This window comes from Onychomys torridus, chromosome 18 (assembly GCF_903995425.1).
Source record: "Onychomys torridus chromosome 18, mOncTor1.1, whole genome shotgun sequence".
NCBI classification, from domain to species: Eukaryota; Metazoa; Chordata; class Mammalia; order Rodentia; family Cricetidae; genus Onychomys; species Onychomys torridus.
Window position 1 is genome coordinate 42865445 of NC_050460.1, and position 25454 is coordinate 42890898.

General features: G+C 49.2%; 1 protein-coding gene across 1 annotated transcript in view; it reads right to left on the bottom strand.

The window, feature by feature from the left end:
* The window catches only part of Cdh23 (cadherin related 23), a 380451-nt gene extending 355736 nt beyond the window's left edge, over positions 1-24715 (bottom strand). Inside the window, exon 1 of the mRNA XM_036167012.1 lies at positions 24459-24715. The gene's annotated coding sequence lies outside the window, so the exon portion shown is untranslated. The remainder of the gene's footprint in view (positions 1-24458) is intronic.
* Between the last annotated feature and the right edge of the window lie 739 nt (positions 24716-25454).

A 25454-nucleotide genomic window follows, 5' to 3' on the forward strand; every position in this document is an offset into this window, starting at 1 on the left:
ACTGTGGCTGGTCAGACTCTTGGTCTCAAACTTGGATAGATATTTGTACACCCATCTTCAAAACAGCATCATCTCAATGGCCAAAAGTTGGACCCATCAAATACCCACTGCTCGTAACCGAATAAAGAAGGAAAATGCAGCACAGGCGTACAGTGAGAGAATCTTCACCTTTAAAGGCCGGGAAATGGAACCAACCAGGTGGCTCAGCAGGAAATGGACCTCCCCACACAAGCCTGGCGACCTGAGTTCCACCCCCAGAGCCCACATAAAGGTAGAAGGAAGGAATAGACTCCACAAAGCTGTCCTCTACCCTCCACACACATGTGCTGTGGTACGCTCACAAAAGATACATATATCATGCACACATACATGCGTGATCCACACATACACACAATAATTTTCTTTTAATCCAAAGGGAAGGAAAATCTGGCTCACACTGACTCAGGGGGAAATTCAAAACATTAGACTAAGGGGAATGAGGTAATCCCAACAGGACATTTGACATTTGATCCCTCTCATATGAGCTACTTGGGCCTGTCAAGTTCATAGGCAGTTTAAGGATGGTGCCAGGTGCTGGGGAGGGAGGATTAGGGCACAGTTTCAGTTTCACATGACGAAAAGTTCCAGATGGTAGATGATCATGATACTGTCCAGTGGCATTCAGTGCCACAGAACTGTGCACTTAAAATGACCAAAATGGTCAACTTTATGTTATGTGTATTTCATGGCAAGAAGAATGTAACACAAAAGGAGGGCACACGTATAACATGAGTACTTCTCATGCTGATACTTTTTTAAAAAGTACCCCCAGGAGACAGCAGGGTACAAAGATGGCATGCCCATTTCACAGATGCATAGACTGAGCCCTGCTGAGGTGAATTTGAGCCTGAGGGTCAGCCAATGTAGGCAGAGAACACTAGGAGTTTTGTGAAGATAGTCAGACTTTAAAAGCAACCTTTCATTAAGAGGAAAAGCATCCTAATTATCCTAGCTATGGAGAGGATGGAGTGTGTTCCTGAGTAGATGGTGAGCTTCCTGTCCCTAGAGGTATACAAGTTATGGTTGAAGGTCCATGAGGGGGTCACATCGGCAACACGCAGCTCCTCACACATGCCTCACCGTATTCTGCCTCCTGTCTCTCTACATTTATCACCTTCTCCCTGCCACCCTGAAACCACTCTCTAACCTTTGCTAAGGACGATATCTTTTTTTTTAAATACTCAATTTAAAAAAAAAAATTTCACATGTGTATGAGCAATACACAAATCATAATTCTTAAAAATAACAAATTGCAGGCCAGAGTAATCATAAGTAAATTGATATTGATAAATAAGCTTTTCTCCAGAGCAGTAGGTGGTTTATTTTAATCTAATGAGTTTTGTATTTTCTCAGCTTTCAGATGCCATGATGAAGGGCTGTCTGCAATAGAATTACGACGCTCTCCAAAATATTGTAATTTAATGCCTCATTTTGTCAAGACTTTCTGGAAAATGAGATTTGTTCCCAGTGAGGAATTTTACTTGGCTTTTTCCCACGTGCCCCCACCCACCTCCCCAGGCATAAGGGTGCTGCTCCTTGGGCTGAGCTGGAGGGTGGGGGGGTGGGCAGGGAGAGATGAAGGTAAAGGGGCAGCAGGACAAGGGATCAGGCAGGGAGGGACACCATAGGAGCCTTCCCGGCTGGACAGACCTGTCACGTAGCTACATTGTGTCCGCTGCCCACTCTGTGCCCACCACTGCCCCTGTGAGGAAGGAGGGTGGGCAGGCTTCCTTTTTCTCATCAGATGCTAAAAGGGCTCTTGTCTGGGGGTCAGCAGGAGTGGATAGGGACCCACAGAGAGAAGGAAAGATGGCCACAGGTGGGGAGGCCACAGAAGGAGACAGAGCTCTTTGTGGAGAGCCTTGGCGATCTCTTGGAATGTCTCCTAGGACAGGGGGCTCAACAACACCCCGGCTAGCCTGGTGTTCTTTAAGTACATTACTAATGCCCTGAGGAAACTTCTGGAAGGAGACGGTACCAAGAACTACAGGGAACAAAAGATCAAGAGGTGGAGATAGGCAGCCAAACCCACAAGGAACACGGCCTATTTACCACTGGGTGTGAGCCTGAGTGGACCAGTGGATTGTCCAGTGCCTCAGTTTCCCTTGCCTCTAGGCTGAGGGTGGTGGTTGGGGACCGAATGAGGCAGTGTATGTCTTGTCCTGCACACAGCCTCACGTGAGGAGGCTCACACTGAACACTAGAAGTAGTACCCTTGTCACCAACACCACAACCATTGTCGTTATCATCTACACCGTCCTTGTCACATCTTCACTCTCGAGATCATTATTGACACATGTCATTGTCGTCAACATCACTGTCGGCATTCACCATCATCACTGTTGCCAGCATATCAGCATCACCATCATCATTGTGGTCATCATTGCCATCATCATCATCACTGTGGTCGCCATCATCATCATCATCATCACTGTGGTTGCCATCATCATCATCATCATCATCATCATCACTGTGGTTGCCATCATCATCATCATCATCATCATCACTGTGGTTGCCATCACCATCATCATCATCATCACTGTGGTCACCATCATCATCATCATCACTGTGGTCGCCATCATCATCATCATCATGTGGTCATCATTGCCATCATCATCATCACTGTGGTCGCCATCATCATCATCATCATCATCACTGTGGTTGCCCTCATCATCATCATCATCATCACTGTGGTCACCATCATCATCATCATCACTGTGGTCACCATCATCATCATCACTACAGTCATTAGTTGTCATAGATAAACCTCATTGTCACCATCATCATTGTCATCATTACATCATTAGTATTATCATTTTTTTTTTTTTTTGTGTGTGTGTGTGTGTGTGTGTGTGTGTGTGTGTGTGTAGCATTCCTGCTAGTGGAGAGGACTTGAGGAGCCAGAGTTTGATGTCTCTCTAGATTCTTTTTGGGGACGTTTGAGTTTTACATGTGCCCCACTCACTATTCACAAAGTAAATTTAAGGGTTCAGGAGATTGCTCAGTTGGTAAAGTGACTCCCACACAAGGATCAGCAGCCAAGTTCAAATCCCAGGATCTATGGTAAAAGCTGGATCTATGGCAGATCCCAGAGCTCACTGGCCAGCTAGCCTAACCAAACACAGGGAGAGACCCTGTCTCAAAATACAAGGTGGAGAGGGGCTGAGAGATGTCTTAGTGGGCAGGAGAACTTCTTATGTAACATGAGGACCTGAGTTTGGATCCCAGCACCCATGTGACAAGAAGGCATAGTCTCAATACACCTGTAACCCCAGCACTAGGTGGGATTGCTGGCACAGGCTGGCTGGTAGCCTACTTGTAAAACAGAAGTTCCAGGTTCAGAGAGAGACACTGCCCAAAGGAATAAGGGGAAGGTGATAGATGTGAACACTAATGACTTCCCAAGACCTCCAGGAGTGCTATGCATATGCAGCACACTCATGTACTTGCGCATATCACACACACACACACACACACACACACACACACACACACATCACACATCACACAGTAATTGAGGGAGATATCCAACACTGATGCCTAGACTCCACATGTATGTGCACAATCCACATAAGAGGGGCATGCAGCACACACAGTAAACAAAATATGCCATTTGATCTCACAAAAGAGACCCCCTCCCCAAATGACAAATCTCCTCTCCTAATGGGTCCCACTCTGCCTCCTAGATGCTTCTGTCCCCTTTTGGACGTCTGGTCTCTACAGTCACAACATTAACTCCCACCTCTTGGAGCAAGCCATTCATTCATTCATTCACTCAACAAACTCTCCCAGGGTCCCAGTCACAAGCTGGGCTGAGGCTCAGCCAATGTCAGGACTACCTACCTATTCCTTCAGCCCTGTTGGTGGGCGTGACTTTCACCCTTGGTGGCACTTCAGATATTTCAGACACAACCATTCTGGTTGGTCCTTTCATAGTGGTCTCTTCTAAGTTCACTGTCCCTTAAAGAGGTATTCATATGTCTGAATTAAGAAAGTCCAAGGTCTCCACTTTGGACTTCAAAGTAAGTGAGATGAAACTTAATGACTCGAGCTCACGTGTGCGGAAGTGATGCAAACTGTCACTCACACTGAACCGTAAAGTACATCCACAGAGATGTGTGAGAGGAAATCAGAGATGCCTAAGCTGCAGGACTTGGAGGTGGGTCAAGGGACCATGGTGATAGTGGTGGTGAGGATGGTGGTGGTGAGGATGGTGGTGGTGAGGATGGTGGTGGTGAGGATGGTGGTGGTGAGGATGGTGGTGGTGAGGATGGTGGTGGGGAGGATGGTGGTGGGAGGATGGTGGTGGGGAGGATGGTGGTGGGGAGGATGGTGGTGGGGAGGATGGTGGTGGGGAGGATGTTGGTGGGGAGGATGTTGGTGGGGAGGATGTTGGTGGGGAGGATGTTGGTGGGGAGGATGTTGGTGGGGAGGATGGTGGTGGGGAGGATGGTGGTGGGGAGGATGGTGGTGGGGAGGATGGTGGTGGGGAGGATGGTGGTGGGGAGGATGGTGGTGGGGAGGATGGTGGTGGGGAGGATGGTGGTGGGGAGGATGGTGGTGGGGAGGATGGTGGTGGGGAGGATGGTGGTGGGGAGGATGGTGGTGGGGAGGATGGTGGTGGGGAGGATGGTGGTGGGGAGGATGGTGGTGGGGAGGGTGGTGGTGGGGAGGATGGTGGTGGGGAGGAGGAGGAGGATGATGATGTGATGGTGGTAGTGATGGAGATGGTGATGATGGTGGTGACAAGGATGATGGTAGGCAAGGTGGGGATGATAACAGTGGTGGCAACTGTCCTTTCTTGGGTACATACTCAGCATTATTATTATTATTGTTAGTTCTCACAATTACACAACAAGGAAGATGTAATTCTGGCTGTACCCATTCACAGATCAGGAGTCCAAGACCAGGAGAGGAGAGGTCATGCACACGGGGTTAGTCCAGCAGTAAACAGGCTGGGGGTGCAAACCCCAGCAGACTGATGATCTACATGAGAATAGAAAACAGAGATTTCTGAACAATCTCGAGGGTCTGGTGTGCTATTGGGGCAGTGAGATGCTGGAGATGCAGGGAAGGTGGGGCGGGCTCCAGGAAAGCCTGTCCCAAGAGCCTCTTCTCCACTGGGGGCCTTGCAAAGACTGAGAATGGAGGAACCGGCACAGTCGTGGCCACCTCCTGATCCTGGGGGATTAATCTGAGCTTGGGCCTAACAAGGCAGCCACAGGTAATGATCCAGGGCCCTGAGGGACAGGAGGCGACAAGAAGAAAGGACTCGACCCCCATGTCAGCTTTCCCTTTGAGATGTCTGCCCCTTCCTAAGCCACTGGCAGGAGAAGCTGGGGCACAAGCAGAAAGCAGCTGGGTTGCAGAGTGCCGTTCCAGTCGACTCTCCTTACCGAAGAGATGGAAACTGGAGTACAGGAACAGCAAGGAAAAATGGCTACAGCTAAGACTCCAGGCTCCCCACTGGATGACTCTGGAATGTTGTTTGTGGGGTATAGATCCAGCACCGAAGAGCTGGATCTTGAGTCAGTCAGGCCTTGGCTAGAAGAGTAAGATGACCGGCAAGCCTACGGTCTGCCAGGTGATACTGTGAGTCCTCTCTGAGAGGATACACAGCCCCCTGATGCTCCATACTGTCACACAGAAGGACTTCCCAGTCACACAGTTATCAGCCCCATTACATTCAGGCCAAAGGAAAACAGGAGATAAGAAGGTGCAGGAACTAGAGTTCAAAATATCAGCTTAATAAGTATTGTGATAGTATATGTGCAAAAATAAATAATAATAATAATAATAATAATAATAATAATAATAATAATAATAAGTGACCAAAAAAGATAGATAGGCTTAACAAAGAATTAAAAAACAACATGATGAATTCCAAAAATAAGAGCCAGGCATAGTGGCGCAGGCCTTGAATCCCAACGCTCGAGAGGCAGAGGCAGGTGGATCTCAGGGAGTTCAAGGCCAGCCTCACATGCAGAGAGAGCTCCACGCCAGCCATGGTTACATAATGAGACCCTCTCTCAAAAAAAAAAAATCCAAAAATGAATAATATAATAACTTAAAATCAAGGTGTCATGGTATGAGCAGCAAATCAGCAGGGAAAAGGGAGGGCTTCTGAAAATGGAAATTTTATTCCAAAGAAAACATGAGGGGTCGGCAAAATGGCTCCGAGGTCAAGACTGCTTACTGCTGTATCAGAGGACCTGAGTTCAGGTTCCAGTACCTAGATCAGTACCTACTCACAAAAGCCTGTATAGTTTCCAAGGACCCAACACTCCACTCACTTCTAGCCTCTGTGGGTACCTGCTCGCTACACACACACACACACACACACACACACACACACATACACACACCACACAATCTAATAAATCTTTTAAATGAAAAAATGGAGAAGGAAACATGAAATGTAGGTGAGACTTTGTCTCAAAAACCAAAACAATGTAACAAGAAGCATGATAAAGAGTAAAGAACATCAGACTGAACAATAATAATAATATTTTCTGTGATGTAAACTATATTCACAACTTAAGTCTATGCCTCTGCTGGGTACACCCTGCTGGATGGAGCCTGATTCTCACCTTAGCGATACCTGCACACCCATGTTTATCCACCATGCACAACAGCAAGAAAATGAAGCCAGCCCAGCTGTCCATCAACACACAGAGGGATTAAAGAAGATGTAATACATGCACACGTACACATAAAATTTTATCAGTCATAAAGAAAACAAGATCACGGCATTTCCAGAAAAAACGGACTGAATTAGAAATGATCATATGAAGTGAAGAGACCCAGCCTCGGGAAGATAAACGCTGTTTGTTCTCGCTCGTGTGTGGATCCTGGGTTTTAATTTTTCTATGTGTATACATGTGTGGGAGTGTGTACAGCTCACAAAACTAGACAGAGGACTGAGAGGGGGGAGGGGGCTTATGGGAGGGGAGAGTAACAACGTATGAGGCAAGAAGGCAGAAGAGTCTTAGTGCAGGGGAGAGGAAGAAAGAGCAATAAAAACAAAGTATCCATGAAAATGACCCCTGAAACCTGTGACTATGAATGCCAATTTTCAAAATAATAAATAAAAATAAATTAATAAAAATAATTAAGAGCTGGGTGTGGTAGCCAGGCAGTGTTGGCACTTGCCTTTAATCCCAGCACTCAGGAGGCTGAGGCAGGTAGATCTCTGAGTTCAAGGACATCCTGGTCTACAGAGAGAGTTCTAGAACAGCCAGGGCTACACAGAGAAACCCTGTCTCAAAACACAAAACAAAGCAAACAGACAACAACAATAAAGAGCCTGGAGTGGTGTCGCACACCTTTAATCCCAGCACTCTGGAGGCAGAGGCGGGCGGATCTCTGTGAGTTCGAGGCCAGCCTGGTTTACAGAGTGAGTTCCAGGACAGCCAGGACTACATAGAGAAACCCAGTCTCAGAGAGAGAGAGAGAGAGAGAGAGAGAGAGAGAGAGAGAGAGAAGAAGAAGAAGAAGGAGGAGGAGGAGGAGGAGGAGGAGGAGGAGGAGGAGGAGGGGAGGGGGAGGGGGAGGGGGAGGAGGGGGGAGGGGGGAGGGGAGGGGGGGGGGGAGGGGGGGAGACCCCCCCAAAGAAAGCAAAGAAGAAAATGTGTAAGGAATAAACTAGTAGAGGGAAAACTGAAAATCGAAAATAACCCAAGAATGTTTCAAAACCGGAAGGAAAATAATGATGTAATAAAAATGGGAATAAGGAGCCAATAAGACGGCTCAGCAGTAAAGGTGCTTTGCCAAGGAGCCTGACACCCTGACTGTGATTTCTGGGACATTCACGGTGGAAGGAGAGAAGTGACTCTTGCAAGTTGTCCTCGACACATGAGTCACAGCATCTGAGTGCCCACACATACATAAAAAGAAATAGAAAGAAAGAAAGTAAAAGCAAAGAGGAAGGTAAACCAAAAAGACAGAAATAAAAACTATTAAGATAGCTGAGAATACCTGGTAAGTAAGTGTGTGTGTGTGTGTGTGTGTGTGTGTGTGTGTGTGTGTGTGTCCTGCAAATTTCTTAAATGTAAGTGGAACAAATACTCAAAAGACAAAGACAGACTGGACTTCAAAACAACTACATTCTATTTACAGAATATCTACCTTAAATATAATGACCCGGTGGGTTGGAGAGAGGTCTTGGGTTCGAGCCCCAGTATCCACATAGAGGCTCACAACATTCTGTAAGAAGTTCCAGGAGATCCAACCTCCCTCTCCTCTGGCCTCTGCAGGCACCAGGCATGCACACCGTGCACAGACATATTCACACAAAACACCCACACACATAAAATAAATAATAAATAAATGTGATGACGCATAAACAAGGAACACGAACTGATTTTCCGGACCCACGGGGGAAGGAAAGAAGCTGGCCCTCTGATCTCTGCAGCCACACAGTGACATGCACAGACAGACAGACACACACACACACACACACACACACACACACACACACACACACACACTGAATAAATAAAGTGAAATGGGAGGACCATGAGGCATCTTTGCTGTCAACTGACTTGAAAAGTAGTAAATGATGAAGTCCTCACAAGATACTAGAATGGACACACAAAACACTGAAGCACAAACAGTGCTATGACACTAAGAATTGGAACTACAGCTTATAGTCTTCCCAGCAGGAAGGAAGCGGAAGCCCACACCGATGGCCCCCCTGCCCCCACTGTGAGCCACCCAACTGGTAAGGAGGATGCAGCACACAAACCTTCCCAGAGTCCCCGGGAAAACAGGAAGAGGCGGGAACAATTCCTGGCAGATCATAAACCGGGAACCTGATACTGGGAGCTGATACAGAAAATCGAAGCACAAGGAAGGAAAGTCCAGGGGCACATCTGGAAATTAAATCAAACCCAACGCAGCAAATTGTGTAGTCATGCAGGGCACGGTCAACCAAAACTGTTGGAGCTGGTCAGTGGGAGAGAGAGATGGTGAAAAGAAAAGTGTGTGTGTGTGTGTGTGTGTGTGGTGTGTTTGTGTGTCTCTGTGTGTCTCTGTGTGTTTGTATGTATGTATGTGTGTATGTATGTATGTCTGCATTTATTCCAGGAATGAAAGATAGGCTAACTTCTGAAAATCCAACATTATAATTCTCCACACTGTCAGAAGGAAGAAGAAATTTTAATAGTAATGTGTCAATAGACACAATAATTCACTGGAAAGAATTCTATACAACCCAGGCATGGCGGCACACGTCTTTAATCCCAGCACTTGGGAGGCAGAGGTAGATGATTAATCAATATAAAGCTATCCCACATTCATGGCCAAGAGCTCAGTGCTGTCAGGATACTGCCAATACCACCTAAAACAATCCACAGATTGAATGCAATGCCTCTAAAATCCCAGTGGGGACTGAGTACGGTAGTCCATGCCTGTAATCCCCATGCACCAGAGGCTGAGGCAGGAGGATCACAAGATCAGCCTTGGCTACATAGAAAGACCCTGTTGCAAAGAAAAATCCCAGGGGTGTTATTCACAGAAATTAGAAAATCCATCATAACACTTTATGCAAAAATCTCAAAGCATCTCCTAAATAGTTAAAACCATCCTGAAAAAGAGAACATGGCTTGGAGGTCTCATCCTTTTCTATGTGAAACCTGACTACAAAGCTACAGTAATCAAAACATGTGCTGCTGACAGAAGGGAAGACACACTGACCGATGGAATAGAATGTAGTCCAGAAATAAACCATCACACAGTCAGTTGGTTTTATGAACGGTACCAAGACAGTGCAATGGGGGAAGGGCAGACGGAGCTGGGAAAACTGATCACATGCAGAAGAGCCAAGCTGACTCCTACCTTACCTTGTGTGCAAAAATGAACCCAAATTAGTCAGGGTTCTCTAGAGGAACAGAATGATAGATAGATAGGTTGATAGATAGATAGATAGATAGATAGATAGATAGATAGATAGATAGATAGATAGACAGACAGACTGACTTACAGGCTACAGTCCAACAGGTCCGACAATGGCTGTCTACCAATGGAAGTTTCAAGAACCCAGTAGTTGTTCATTCCACAAGGCTGGATGTCTCAGCTGGTCTTCAGTACCTGCCAGAACCCCAAAGAAGTAGTCTCTGATGCCAGTGAAAGGAATAGACTTGCTAACAAGGGCAGGCAGGCAAAGAGCAAGAGCTTCCTTCTTCCATGTCCTTTATGTAGGTTGTCACCAGAAGGTGTGGCCCAGATGAAAGGTGAATCTTCCCACCCCAAAAGATCTGGATTGAAAGTGGGTTTTCCCACTTCAAACAATTTAATTAAGGAAAAAAAAAAAAAACCCTCGCAGGTTGTGCCCAGCTATTTGTGTTTTGGTTAATTCCAGATATAGTCGAGTTGCCAGCCAAGAATAGCCATCTCAAGGACCAAATCTCTAAACTTCCTAGAAGAACATATGGAGACTCCCCACGACGTTGGATACAAGCAGTGACTTCTATGACACCAAAGTCCAGACAATGATACAGCAAGAAAGATGTTTAGACTTCATAGAACAATCATCTCTGTGCATCAAAGGAGACCCTCCACAGAGGGAAGCGTTTGTAACTCCTCTATCTGATGACAGATGAAGATCCAGAATACAGAAAGATTCTCTAACTCAAACACAACAAATGGCTCAATTCAAAACTGGACTGGAAGTACAAATACCCAGTTCCCATGAAGGGATGCCCCACATGGCCCACACCTGGGGGGGGGGTGAGGGGTGGCCAATCAAAGCTACGCGACTATATCAGAAAATGAAGAGTACGTGTCGGTGAGATCACTGAGGAGCATTGCTGGGGGAGATACAAAAGGGCACAGCTGCTGTCGAAAACAGATGTCAGGACAGGACAAAGCTCAGCAGTATTGCCATAGTATTTGTAATTCCACTCTTTACATGTATACCGAGAGTTGGGACCCAAATAATATGCACACACCAATGTTCTCAGCAGCATCTCCAGAGGTTGGAGACCTAAACATTCAGCTGTGCATGAACAGGAAACAGGAGATGTCAAAGCTCAACAATATTGCCATGGTATTTATAATTCCACTGTTTACATAGATACTGGGAGTTGGAACCCAAATAATATGCACACACCAATGTTCACAGCAGCATCTTCAGAGGTTGGAGACCTAAACATCCAGCTGTGCATGAACAGGAAACAAGACATGGTGTATACACACCAGAGAATTATTCAGTCATAAGAAGGAATTGTGATATGAACTTAGAAAACCAAGGAAGGAAGCCAAATATCTAAGATACCCTGAATAAGCCAAATAAATATAAGGTAGATATTAGCAGGAGTAGAAGAGAGAAGGAATGGGGAGTTTACTCTGTAGTGGGCAAGGAGTTTCTGTTTAGGACAATGAGATAGTTTTGAAGATGATGTGGGGTAATGGCTGCACAAGTCTATGAATGTACTCACCACCACTGAGCTGTAAGCTTAAACACAATTTAAGTGACAATATTTTTAAGATTTTATTTGTAAGTATGTGTGCACGTGTGTGTTTGCACCAGGGTATAAGCACATAAGTGCAGTGTCCAAGGAGGCCAGCAGAGGGTGTCAGATCCCTTGGAGCTGGAGTCACAGACAAGTGTGACCTCCTGACTAATGCTGGGAACGGAACCTGGGTTCTCTGCAAGAGCAGCAAGGGTTCTTAACTAACGAGTCATCTCTCTGGGAGCTAAGTGGCAAATTTTATGTTATATGCATTTTACCATAACTAAGGAGAGGGAATTAGGAGAAAATGTTCTTAATTTAATAAATGGTATCAACAAGAAAGCTACAGCAAATACCACAAGAGCAAACAGCAAAAGCTTTGTCCTTGGAGCTAGAAGTGAAGTGAAATAAGACAGTCTCCTTCCTACGCCCGTTCAGTCTAAAGCTGGAAGCATCTGCCATCGCAATAAGATAAGAAAAAAGTTTCCAAAAGCATGATATAAAAATCTTATTTCTACAGAAAACCTGGGCATGTGCCCTAAATTATTTTAAAATTCTGTAGCTAAACTGTCAGAACTAATAAAGAAATTTAGCAACATTTGTAAGATATGGGCCAATTTTTTTTAATCATTCATCCTTTTATGACAAATAGGTGACTGGATGTGAGAAAATATCACTTACAACAGTACTTAAAAACATAAAATACATAGAAATAAATTGCATAACAGGAAGTAAGAGGTGCTGCAGACTCTTAAATGCATTCCTGAAAGAAATGTATTAAGACATGGATAAACGGTGAGGTGCATCTTGTTAATGGATTGGAAAACTCAATATTGCAAAGATGTCGATTTTCCTCAATGCGGTTGCAATCAAAATCTCAGCAGGGCTTTTGTGGAATGTTCAAAAGCTGATTCTAATAGTTATATGGAAATGCACAGAGCCAAAAATAAAGAATAGTCTTAAAGAGAAATAAATATGAAAGAATCACACATCAAGGTATCAAGTCAGTGTCTAGAAAGCTGTCAGAACAGAGCCAGGGGTTTGTGTTGGCTCAAGGAAAGTGACAGACTAAGAGAATTACACACACACACACACACACACACACACACACACACACACACTCACAACAATCCTTTTTGTGGACAGCTCAATTTCAAATCGTTGGCCATCCACACTAGAATGGTTAAACTATACCGCTGTCATACTACAGAGAAATGGAGGTCAGATGACGCATACAAGAAGAACCTCACCAGCAAGTGCAGTGTGTAAGAACATCAAAGCCAGGGTAGTTCACGATTCCATTTAGCTAAGTTTCAAGGTAAGTCGGACAGTAGCTACGCGGGAGAGCTTGCCATGAGTGAGGTCCTGGTTTCAAATCCAGTACCGTAAAAACTTAATCAAAATGAATGTGGCCTCAGAAGTGCGTGTCTAGGAGGAAAGGTGGGGAGATGGCCTCTAGTGGTCGGTTTTTCGGGTCTCTGTGGTGCTGAAGAGGGAGAAGTGACTGCTTTGTGGAGCTCAGGCTGCACATGTGTGATTCTCACACTTTGCTGTATGTTACACATCATTTTAAAACCCAGAAAAGGCCCTGGTTCACTTGGCACCAACATCAATACTCTAATCACAGACATGTCCTGTCTCCTTTCTGGCCCTTCACCAAGGGAATCATGGAGCTTTCCTCAGTTTGGACAAAGGAAGGGGCCTCCCTCTCCAGGACAAGCCTCTCTCCACCCTACAGAGCCTTTCTTTTGTTTTTGTTTTTGGAAACAGGGTTTCTCTGTAAAAGCTCTGGCTGTCCTGCCTCTGCCTCCCAAGTGCCTGGCCTAGAAGCCTTTCCTTTCTTTTCTTTTAATAAATAGATGTGCACTGGTATTTTGCCATGGGTATCAGGTCCCTTGGAACTGGAGTTACAGACAGTTGTGAGCTGCCTGGTGGGTGCTAGGAATTGAACCTAGGTCCTCCGGAAGACCAGTCAGTGCTCTTAACCACTGAGCCATCTATCCAACCCAGCTTAGAGCCTTTCCAAAGGGTAAAGGTAACTCAGCAGCCCCAGGCAGCATGCCTGTGCCATCTCAGAGTCCAGTATCACAATAATAAAAATAGCACATGTTCAGTGCTTTCCATGTGTAGACACTCTTTCTAGCATTTTACATGATATACATAATTTTATCCTCCCAAGAATTCCCTGAATTGGGTCACTGGCATTTCTATTTTTCAGACCAGAAAACAGAAGGACGGAGCACTTAGTGAACTTAGTGGACCCAGTCATTCACATGGGTGAGCAAGAATTGCACTTGGGAGTCTGGCTTCCCCTTGTTTAAACGGGCACACAGATGAAGCTGGGTACAGAGCGCCTGCTCATGCCCACCCGAGCCAGGCAGCGGGCTGTCTCTCCCAAGCAGGCCATTGGAGCTATACTACCCCTTAAAGGCATAGTTCCAAGATGAGAGGCCATAAGGTAGGCCCGGGTCAGCGGGGCTAGGTCCTAAGCCTAGTGATGCAGGCTAAGATGCTATGGAGGTGCAGGGAGATGTCTCTTGCCAAACGTGGGGATGAGGGTATCAGAGCTTCCCCGGGTTCAGGCCTCTGCTACTGAAAGGACTGAGAACATAGGCAACAGTGGATTCCAGAGAACCTGGTCTCACCCTGGGCATTCACTGGGAGCCCTCTGCCCCCCACCCAGGCCATTTCAGCAGGAGAAAGCCTGGGCCAAAGCACACAGGGAGGCAGACCCATGTACACAGACAAGCCCAGGTGACGAGGGCTCCAGGGCCAATGCCAGAGAAGAGGGCTCCTGCGTGGTTAACACACTTGGAATGGGGGTGTTTGCCCTGCCTTCCCCAATATCCCAGCCTAGCCTCCAACACCCTGCCCTTGCATGGTGGCCCCCAAAGAAGCTGTGAAGCATGCAGGTGCAACCAGGTCACCTAGTTAACAGCCTCCCTCCCGCTGTATTATTCATGGGCTCCCTTCTTCCGGCCAGGCTTCAGTTTCCAATGGCCCTCAGGCAATGCAGACCTGGCTTGGCAGGTCAGCCATGCTGCTGTAGCTTGTAGCACCCCACCTTCACACCTCACACCCTGCCCTTCCTTTCCTGTAACAGCTCCCAGGACACTTCAGGTGAGGTGGGAGCTCTGGGGTCAGAGAAGAAGGGCAAAAGAGAGGACTTTTAGCTGAGTTAGCCACAGGAGGTTAAAGCCTCCAAAAAGAGCTATGCCACCCATACAGAGAGAGAGGAAGGGGGAGGGAGGGAAAGAGGAGGGAGAGACAACTGTCCCAAATACAGGATTCCAAGTAAGTACCAAGGTCAAGACCATAGTGTGTCTATTTCTGTAAATTCTGTTGTTTTGTTGTTGTTGTTGATGATGATGATGATGTTTTTGAAACAGGCTCTTTCCTATAACCCTAGCTGGCCCTGAATTTGCAATCCTGTGCTGGAATTACGGGTGTAAACCAGCATGTCTGGCCCGTTCTTATTTTAAGTAAGCATATGGTTTCCTGCAAACAAGTGGCGTTTAATAAATATTTGCTGATGTATATGCCTCATGAAAAGATGGATGTCAAAATGGAGCATGGAGCCATTGGGGAGACACTGTTCTTCTGGTGGGGAGGGGGTCATGCTGACAAATGGCTTCACGTTGCTCCCATCACTGAATTGGTGGTACTCAATAAAAATGACAGACAGATTGACCTCGCAGGGATGGCACAAGTTACCATTGCTTCTGCCAAGCACTTTTGTGTCTCTCGTGAGAGTCTTGGTCCCCAGATCAAGATAAAACCACTTGCAAGTTTTAGGGTTTGGTTTGGGTTTTTTTGTTTTGTTTTGTTTTGTTTTCTTTCTAGTAACAGATGAGCAATGAGGGTCCTAAGGATTAAGTTTTGGGTCAGGAGCAGGCCTGTCACTGATGTCTCTGCATGTAAGCTGGGAGACTGCTGTGGGGGAGTGGAGGGACTTTCTTCGACATCCTGTGTACTTCAGAGGCTCATAGTCACTGTGCATGTGTCCATGCCACCACGCCACCATGCCACCCACCCAGCTTCTACTGTACACCTACTTGGGCCAAGAGCCAAAGCCTCCAGCCTGAGGACAGCTGCAGACAAACCAGGATAACCCTGAGTACCGAGGGAGCCATGAGCCAGCCCGGCCCACAGCAGGGGCCAGGGTGGAGTGAGGAACAACCACAGCTCCAGACAGACTTACAGACAGCTCTGAGGTGCCAGGAGGAAGGGATCCTGCCTGTTGCTTCTGAGATGCTGAGATGGCCACCTGGCTCACCCCTGGGGCTGTCTGAGGGCTACTCTCCCTCCCTGGCTCTCTTAAATTCCCCGCAGATATTTGGAGACATTTAAATGTCTCATCTCATCTTGATGACAGGAAAGGGGGTGGACCAGACACCAGCCCTAGTCCTGTTACAACCTCTCTGTGGCCCCAGGATGGGTCTTTTATCTGTTTTGATCTGCTTCCACCTACGTGGCCTGGGACTATAGGCTCTGCCCTCAGTAGTGGTAATAGGCTAAGGAGTTCCAGAGCCTTGGCAGAAGTCTGCCTCTGTACCTGCTAGCTGTGTGACTTTGGACCAAGTGCACAACCTCTCTGTGCATCCCATCTCTCCTCTGGTTATTGTAAGGTGCCAGGCACATAGTTAGTGCCTAATAAATGTTTCTTCTCATTACCACCAGCTCTGACACCCTACGAGTCCGTGTCACAGGTCACAAACTGGCCACTCATAGGCATATGATAATACTCCCCTGGAACAGGGGCCACTGAGGCACCGGGGCCTGAAACTGCACATGGTTCTGAGCCTGGGCTCATTAAATGTCAGCCAAATGAATAAATGACCTCCTGGTGTTTTAAAATACTTTTAACTATTTGGTAACACTTGCAAATGGAAGGTTTTATTATTTTTAAGCTTTTTTTATATTTATTCTTTGGAAGAATGGGGTCCCAGCAGCCTAAGAGATGCTCTGCCAGCTGCTTAGCAACCAAGGCAGACAGCAACAGCAGTGCCCCCTGTTGGCATGGTGAGCTCATAGAGTACGCCCCACACCTGCCCAGCATCCTGAATCCTGTGTGCACCTGAAGGTTAACCTGTAGCCCAGTGCTGAGCACAAGAGAAGCCACATACAGGGTGAGTTGCCATCTACCTGGCCCCATGCATCTACCCATAATGACTTCTCTAGAACCTCAAGACCTCCTCCAACCCCAAGACCTACTCCAGCCCCAAGTCCAGCAGAGAAGGAGGGAGGGCCTTCTGATCTGGTAAGTGTCCCCAAGACACTTCAACACCCAAGCCATGACATACTAGACCTCTGCCCAAGAGGACAGACACACACCACCACCATCCCCCCCCCCCCCCCCCCCCCCCACCCCACCCCCTGCCGCCCAATGCTCCATGATACCTCTCAGCTTCCCAGGCCTCCTAATATCCTGCTTGGAAACTCCTTCTTAGCTTGCTTTCTACAGCTGTGATGAACACCATGACCAAAAGCAACTTGGGGAGGGAAGAGTTTATGCCATCTTACAGCTTGTAGTTTATCCTGAAGGGAAGTCAGGGCAGGAACCTGGAGGCAGGAACCAAGGCAGAGGCATGGAGGAGTGCTGTCTGCTGGCTTGCTCATGAGCTGCAGGGACAGCGTGCCACTGGAAAGGCAGCATTCAGGGTTCTACATTGAGATGTGCTGTCAATGTCATCCACAAACTTTCCGTGAAAAGAGAGTAGCACAAATTTGACACGGTGATTATTTGTGGAAACGGTAACATCTGGGGACCATGTAGACATAAAACTCACTACCTTTCTCTCTTTGTTTCTTTCTTTCTTTTTTGAGACAGGCTCTTAGGTGTCTCAGACTAGCCTGGAGTGTACTATATAGCGAAAGATGTTCTTGAACTGCAGATCTTCCTAAGTGCTGAGATTGCATGTGTGAGCCCCTGTGCCTAGCTTACGTGGCATTGAGGATAAAACTGCATGCCTTTGATCCCAGCACTTGGGAAGCAGAGCCAGGCAGGTCTCTGTGAATTCAAGGCCAGTCTGGGCTACAAAGCTAGTTCCAGGACAGCCAGGGCTATTACACAGAGAAACTCTGTCTTGAAAAACCATCACCAACAGCAAAACAAAACAAAAACAAAGCAAAACAAAATCCCTGCACTCTGCCCACTGAGGCACATCCCTAACCCCTCTTTTAAACTTTGTCAAAGTGGTTAATAGACAGTAGGTAGTGGTACTGGTGGCCGATGCTATTTTTCTGTCAGGTAGGGGTACTGTAGGTTTTCAGTTGGAGGCCTCAAAAATTAGAGCTGGTACATGCTCGAAGGTGGAGGGCTGAATGGATACCTCCCAACCATGAGTGTGGGAACCACCAGAGGAAGTTCCCCCTGGCTTTCTAGATGATACCCACAGTGTATCTGTCACCAAGATACAGGCCATATATCCCACAGAAAAGCAAAGGGGCCTCAGAGTCTTACACTACTGACTCTCTGGATGTGGTCTCAGAACTCTTCTGGCCACAGTAAAGAGGGGAGGTACCACTTCCCAGAGTCAGGGCATCCTGGGGGCTCAAGATGAAGACCTAGGCAAGCCTGGGGCAGGATGGGTACCACCTCTCTCTATGAGGGTGAAGGACGGAAAAAGGTAGATTAGCCAAACTTGGACTTGGACTGTCCCCAGGGAAGGACAGGGTCCCACACTGAGAGGCAAGACAAAGCCCACGTCCATGAAGATGTGACACGGGCGGACCCAGGCAGTATCCCAGCTGCCCTCTTTGTTTCCTCTCTTCCCTCTCCCGCCTTCCTCTATCTCCCTCTCTCTCTAGCTTTCCCAAATTACAGCGTTCTTTCAGAAACAGACAATCAAGTGGAAGGCAGGCCCTTGTCACAAATGGCATCTCAGGTCCTCTCCAAACGGAAGATGGCCTTTAAGGAGGAAGGTAACATAGTTAACAGTGTACCCAAGGAGCGGGGGGGGGGGGGGGGGAGTACTAGCAGGATGTGAGTACAAGGCTGATGCCCCCAGTCTCCCAAGACGATGAGAAGCTCTGGGGAGGCTATGATGCAGGGCCCAGGCCCCCTGAGGCCCACTAGGGTGATAGAAACCGGCCAAGTTCAGCTTCATATAAATGCTATTGCTTGACCTCAGGCCTCAGTCTTCCCATCTATAAAATGGGAGGACTAGCTGGTACCTAGAATGCTTCAGCTCTTCAGTCCAGGCTACAAAGGCAAACGTGGCCAGGAGGTAGTAGGTATGGTGGGGAGCTGGGAGCTGCAAGCTCACTCCCATCAAATAGGAGCTGCAGACCTAGGATGAAGTTACAGGTTTGGGACCTCAAGAAGGGTACAGGGGAGGCTAGGAGGGGCAGGAGGAAGCCTGAAGGCGTTGGACCTCTATCTGGGTTTGCAAAGGTGCACAGACCCTCCTGTGAAAGCTGCTATTGCTATTGTGGATAGACCGCCAAGCAGAGATTCTGTGGTGAAAGAACAGTTCAATGAAGCAAGGTATAGCAGCATACCCCCTATAACTTCAGCAGTAAAAAGGTGGAGGCAGAAGGATTAAGATGTTCAAGGTCAGCCTGGGATACATAGTTTCAGAGCAGCCTGTCTAGGGATTCCGGTCATGGCAACTCTCGGCTCCTACCCATCATCCTCAGCTACACACACAGATACAATGTTACCTGCAATTCTCAGCTTCTTCCCACTGTCCTCAGCTACACACACAGACAGAATGTGACCTCCAACTTCTCACCTCCTACCCATCATCCTTAGCTACACACAAAGATACAATGCGATCTTCAACTCTCACCTCCTGCTCATCATCCTCAGCTACACACACGATACAATGTTACTAGTTCTAATCAGAGCAACGAAGTCTAGACTTTAATTTGAAACTATAGGATCTAACTTTAGAAGTGGAAGTCCAAGTGAGAAACTATGATCACACACACACACACACACACACACACACACACACACACACACACACACACAAATGCATTTTCAGGCACAACTCAATTCATGAGCTTCTCAGGTCATCCAGCTCTGAAAGTCAAGGGCCATCTCAGCTCTTATGACAATGTGTCTCACCCACAATCAAATCATATCAAAGGGAAGAAACTATTCTTTCCATGTACATCAGAGGCCAGACTTCTCATAGTTTGCACCTTATTGATGCTCAGAGGAAGTCTACAGGCAGGTGGAAATTATTCCCAATGTACAGATAAGAAAATCAAGGCCTGAGCAACGTTAAGTGCCATGCCAGGGCCTTTAGAACTCAGGGGTACAGCATTGTTTCAGCTTAGCCCCTAAAACTCATGCAGGCTGTGCATTATCCTCACCATCCCAGCACACACTTGAGCAGGGTTCAGAATACGTACAAATACGAATGCCAGACTTGAACTGCACAACACAGCCCAAGGCCACATGCCTTGTGCTGAACAAGACAGAGCCAGCAGCAAAGACCTGAGGCCCATCTGTGGGGACCACAGGAGGAGCAGCCATGGTTGCTCCACTCCACAGGGCTGAGCCAGATCAGGTTCCATAGTGAAAACCTAGAAGGCAGCTCCTTGTGGCTACTTCTTAAATATGCCAGCCTCTCACTGATGCTGGGAGTAGGGGGCGGGGGAAGTAGAGGGTGGGAACCAGAGGGGGTAGTATGCATTTTCTGCCCTATGGGACTCCATAAGGCTACTTCCATAGCAAATCCAAATGAAGATGGTCCATATTGTGTTTTCTGAATTGGCTTTTTTTTTTGGTAGCAAATATATATATATATATATATAAAATTCACCGCTGCTGCAGACTTTCAGATCAAATTCTAGAAATCAAGTTTCTTCCAGCTCCTTAGGTGCACCTTTTGTGTCCCAGTCAAGATGCTCCCAGGGGAGCTGCTGTTTTGACGCCATTATACAGCTGCCTTTTGCCTGGTGGTTCTTTTCTCTTTTTCTTTTGAGACAGAGTATCCTGTAGCCCAGCTGACCTCAAACTCCTATGCAATTGAGGATGACCTTGAACTCCTGATCCTCCTGCCTTCACCTCCTGAGTGCTGGGATGACAGGTGTGTACCACCATGCCTTACTGAGTGCTGTGATCAAATCCAGGGCCCCATGCAAGCTGGGCAAGCACTCTACCAACTGAGTTATATATCCTCAGCTAGCTGTTTAATGGGCCCTGTGCTCTTCTTTAATGGGCCCTGTGCTCTTCAGTCCCCACCTCTCCCTATTATTGCATATTTGTCTTTGCTTTTCTTATTTTTAAGTGTATTTTTCAATGTTTTTACATTTACTTATTTAGTGTGAGAGTTCGTGTGTGTGTGTGTGTGTGTGTGTGTGTGTGTGTGTGTGTAGTCATATTTGTGCATGCATGCAACAACTTTTATGTGTGGTTCTCTCCTTCCACCTTGTGGGTTCCAACAGGCTTGTCAGCAAGCACCTTTATCCTCAGAACCATCCCACCAGCCTTGTTTGTTTGTTTGTTTGTTTGAAATAGGAACTTTCTATGCATGCAGCCCACTCGGGCCTCAAACCTGCAATCTCCCTGCCTTGGCCCCGCAAGAACTGGGATGGCAGGCATTTGTAACATAGTGCCTGCTCACCACACTGCTCCTATCTCCATCCTAGATCCTTGGAGTGTGTGAGCTGGAGATCTCAGCTTGAAGAGCATGCACCCAGAGCCAGCAGATGGGCACCATTAGCCACCTATCCCAAAAGGAGCTAACAGGAACAGTCAAAACCAGTTATAGGCCCAGCAACGGCTAAACTGTGAGAAGGCTGAAGGATGATCAGTTTAGCCAGTGCCCAGTGGACACACATCACACCACTGGCCACTCACCACCCGAGCAGCAGCCCTGGGGGAGGGTGTTATAGAGGGAGCCTGGGCTCTTGTGAGGAAATCACATAGCCAGAGGCCAGAGCGATGCAGACCAGTGGGAAGCTCCAAGGAAAGGCAGCATGAGAGGGGGGATGGAGGAAGAGAGGGAGAGAGGGAGAAAGGGAGAGGGAGATGGCCTGGAAAGGAAGCCTACCTCCCACTCATAGTTCCACCCAAAGTCAGGAAGGCTTCTGGAGTAGGAGGCACCTGCAGAGTCGGAATCACCTGCAAGACCTACAGAAGCATGGCTTCTTCCACTGGCAGCAAAATGTTCCCATCCTGTGGAGTCCACCTTGACCTTGTTCATCAACTAATGGATAAATAGGGCTAATCCAGTGCCAAGAGGAGCCAGATTCCAGATTTTTTTTAAAAAAATGAATGCTTAAAAACATCCATAATTGAATAATAAATAAACAAGTTCCAAGGCAATTGAGTTCATTTTTAAAAACCACCTTTACACACGAGAGTACTGAATCTCTTCAACATGAGAGCTCAAGAACACTGGGAGACCATTAGGCCAGACACTCTGGAATTTGAGATGGATGAGGACTCGCCAGCAGACCTTATTGCCCTGCTCTATAAGGCCTAGGACTGTGCCGGTTGGTGACCTCAAGCCAACCTACGCAATGACAGAGCTGTACTCCGCCAGGCAGAGAGCAGTATAGCAAAGACAGGGACTGAGGTGTATATGACAACTTTTTACGTGTGACACCATTAGCCCTTCTGGGCCTTTGACCCCAGCTTCAGCCAGCTTTGAGGACAGGAGCTGGGAACACCATGCTACCATGTCCACCACCAGCCTTGCAGCTTGGTGCTCGGGGACCCTCCCTAGGACAGTAGAAGAAGCCTAGCGGAGAAAAAGCCAGGTCTACATCCTCTCCTCTGTACACTTCCCACGATGGGCTCTTACGCAGCCCCTTCTCTGTGGCTACTCACTGAGAAGCATTTAGTGGGTCAGTTGAGATTGGAGACAGTTGCTCAGTTCCTTCTGCTTAAGGACAGCATCCACCCACCCTAGGTATCTTGGAGGTGGAGACTATGCATCCAGGTTCTAAAAATCTGCCCACCTCCTCCCGGTGCCAGCAAACATATAGCAATGTACTGTGCTGCATAGGAAGCCAGACTGCCCTCTACTATGTCTGTTCAAAGCCCCCCAAACACAGGCACTCTTATGGCATCCTCAGGTACAGCCCCAGGGGCTGCCCAACCCAAACACAGGTATCCAGGGCAGGGCTCCACCCACATTCCAGTCCTGGAAGGTTCTGTGCACCCCAGCACAAACTTAACAGCATGCCAACCACTCAAGGATCTTAGAGAACCCAGAGCCTGGTCTGGGGAGATTGGGGTGGGGTCTAAAGAAGCTGCAGTTCTAACAGGCTCTCCTGATGCAGATGTTGGCCCAGAGGCCTCACTTGGGCAGAGGTTCTCCTAGGCCTTCACCTCCCAGGTGAAGCATTTTGAATCTACACTTGAGCAAAGTGGCCTTTATAATGCCGAACTGGAAAAAAATGAAGCACACATGGGGGGTGACAGGTAAGGTGGCTGGTGGGGAAGGGAGGCTGAGAGATATCCCAATTGTCTACAACCATTTATTGAGCAGCTGTGAGGGGCCCAACTGACAGAACCGTCCCCGTCACAGACGTGGCTGGGGGGGGGGGGGAGCAGCCAAAGCCAGAATACCAATTCCTGACCACCACCCTTAATGCTTGCCTCCAGCCAGCACCTGGGTAACACGTTCACACCAGGGACTTGGTAGTGCCTTTGCAGACCACCAGGTGCTCTCTCTGCCAGGTGGGCCTCTGCTATTCCTGCGGCCAAGGTGCCCCTTGCCCACCCCTCCTTGGCAGAGTGACATCTGGTCCTACCACCCCCGGAGGTGCTGGCCGCATTGCGCCTACCCCTGCACCAGGAGCCAAGCGTTCCTTCCAACAGCTCCTGCCACAGTGGGCTGACTCATCACCACCTCGCACCTGGCCCCAACCATACTCCGCAAGCCCACCCCCACTCACAGCATGGTTCTTCTCAGGGCAAGGATCTGGCTCGTGCAGGCCCACAAATTATCCTCATGCCCCTCCAGGTTATTTTAAAATCCAGATTGGGGTGGCGGGCACTTGCTAAGGGGCTGGGTGAGCGGATAGGGTCAAGGTCTGTTCTGGATGAGATGGCCAAGTGTGCAGAATGGGCGTGTCCGCTTTCCGGAGTGTGTGGACGTGTTACTACTCCTGCAAGGCTAATTTCTATCAACGTGTGACCACGCCAGGGCTGGGGCCGGGGTCGCAGTGGCCAAGGGCACCAGATCTCCGCTTGCCTCTCCGAGGCAGTGGCTCTCCGTGCTAGTTCTGGGCAAGAAGAAATAAGTGCAGGGCGGGCGGCCGGCCACCACCCTAGAATGCGCGGGATCTGCAGGATAGCCGGCCTGACCTGTGGGGACAATGGGGGCAGTGCTCCTGGGGCCAGCTCTGAGGACAAATAGTACATTGGCCAAGGCCAACCAGCCCCAGGGCCACGGAAGCGAAGCACGAGCAGCACGCGGCTCCCAGCGCTGCTGGGGACGCTTCTGCCTGGAGCCACCAGTACTGGGAAGGTGGCAGAAATCCCCTGGGGTCTCCTGTGGGCTTGGGGAGGTGAGCAGGGAAGAGGTCTACGTGACTTCAGGTTCCTCCAGGGCCGCTGCCCACCCTAAGGTGGAGGTGCCACACCCCACCTCCCTACTCCAAATAGGGACCCTTAAGTCAGAGGGGACAGGATGGTTCCCAACACCTTCTCTCACCCTATCTAGACCCAGACCCTCTCGGATGCGTGGAGAGCGAAGCCCGCGAACGTTGCGATCCCAGGAACGGGGTTTCGGGTGGCGCGCGGCTTGCCAAGGCCAGCAAGCAGGGAAATGGAGTTCCCGGGAATCAAAGTTGCCGCGCGTCCAGCCGCGGGGCTGGAACCGGGCACGGGACAGAGGGAAGACCCGGACGCCCGCTGCGAAACCCGGGGAACAAGTGGCTCTGCCTGCTGCGTCGCGGCCTCACAACACTAACTTTGGTGGCACGCAGCGGGCTATCGGCTTGGGGGAAGGCGAAGGGATCGGGGAGGGAAGGGAGGCGCGAGGCTCCCGGTACCGTGTGCGCAGGTGGAGCGGCGTTGCGCCGCGCCTCGGGATCTGCTCGCCACCGGCTCGGCCCCCAAGGGCCACCTGCTCCAGTCCTGGCCACTGCCGCGTCTCGCTGCCGGCGCGAAGGCGGCTCCGGGATCCACTCGGGCCGCCCTATCCCCGCTAGCGGCTCGCTGGCTGCAACTTCAGACGCGCAGCGAGCTCGGAAGAGGCTCGCCCCGCACCGCCAGGGACACGGTGCCAGCGTGCTCCATCCCCCGGACCCGCTCCTTCTTACGCAGCTCAGCGCCCGGCAGCCGTGGGACGCGTTCCCGGGCCGCGCATCGTGTCTTGCTGGGAGCCGCAGCCGCCGCTCAAGTCCGCGATCAACTTTCCCTCGCTCCTCCGCCCCGCGCGGCCCCGCGCCAGTCCCCGCCTCCTGACGCGCCGCGCTCCCCTGGCCGCGCCCGAGCTCCGCCCGCCCGCCCGCGTCCGCGCGCGGCACCTCGCTCCCCGGATCCCTATCCCCGCCGCACGCCGGGCAGCTGCCCCGACCCCAGCAGAGCGCCTAGATGGGAAGGTGCCTGTTCCCGCCGAACTGTCCTCTGCGGATGCCATGGCACCGGCTGCTATGGCAGCCCGTGGAATCCCCCAAGGGGCAGGAGGGAGCCTACAGAAGCGGACCTTGGGTGCGTGCCCGAGCCGGGCATGGGGACCTGCAATCTCGTAAAGGGCTGGGACACAACCACAGCCTGCCGCCTGCTCCCAGCAAAGGCCTGGGGCTGCCACGCTTGCAGAAAGCAGGGAGGCGCACAGCCTAGGTGAGCCCGCGCCAACTGTTAGCTTTAAGCGCCCCCTTTCTGCTCCCGGAGTCGCTGAAAGGTTCCTCCGGTTCTTGGGTGCTGCTGGCCACCTCTGGGCTCCCATCATGTGCCCCTTCGGCTCTGCAACTCAGACGGCCTCTGATGTTAAAAACTGGGGATCCTGGGTCGAAGATACCCTGGAGGTCCTCAGGAACCCACAC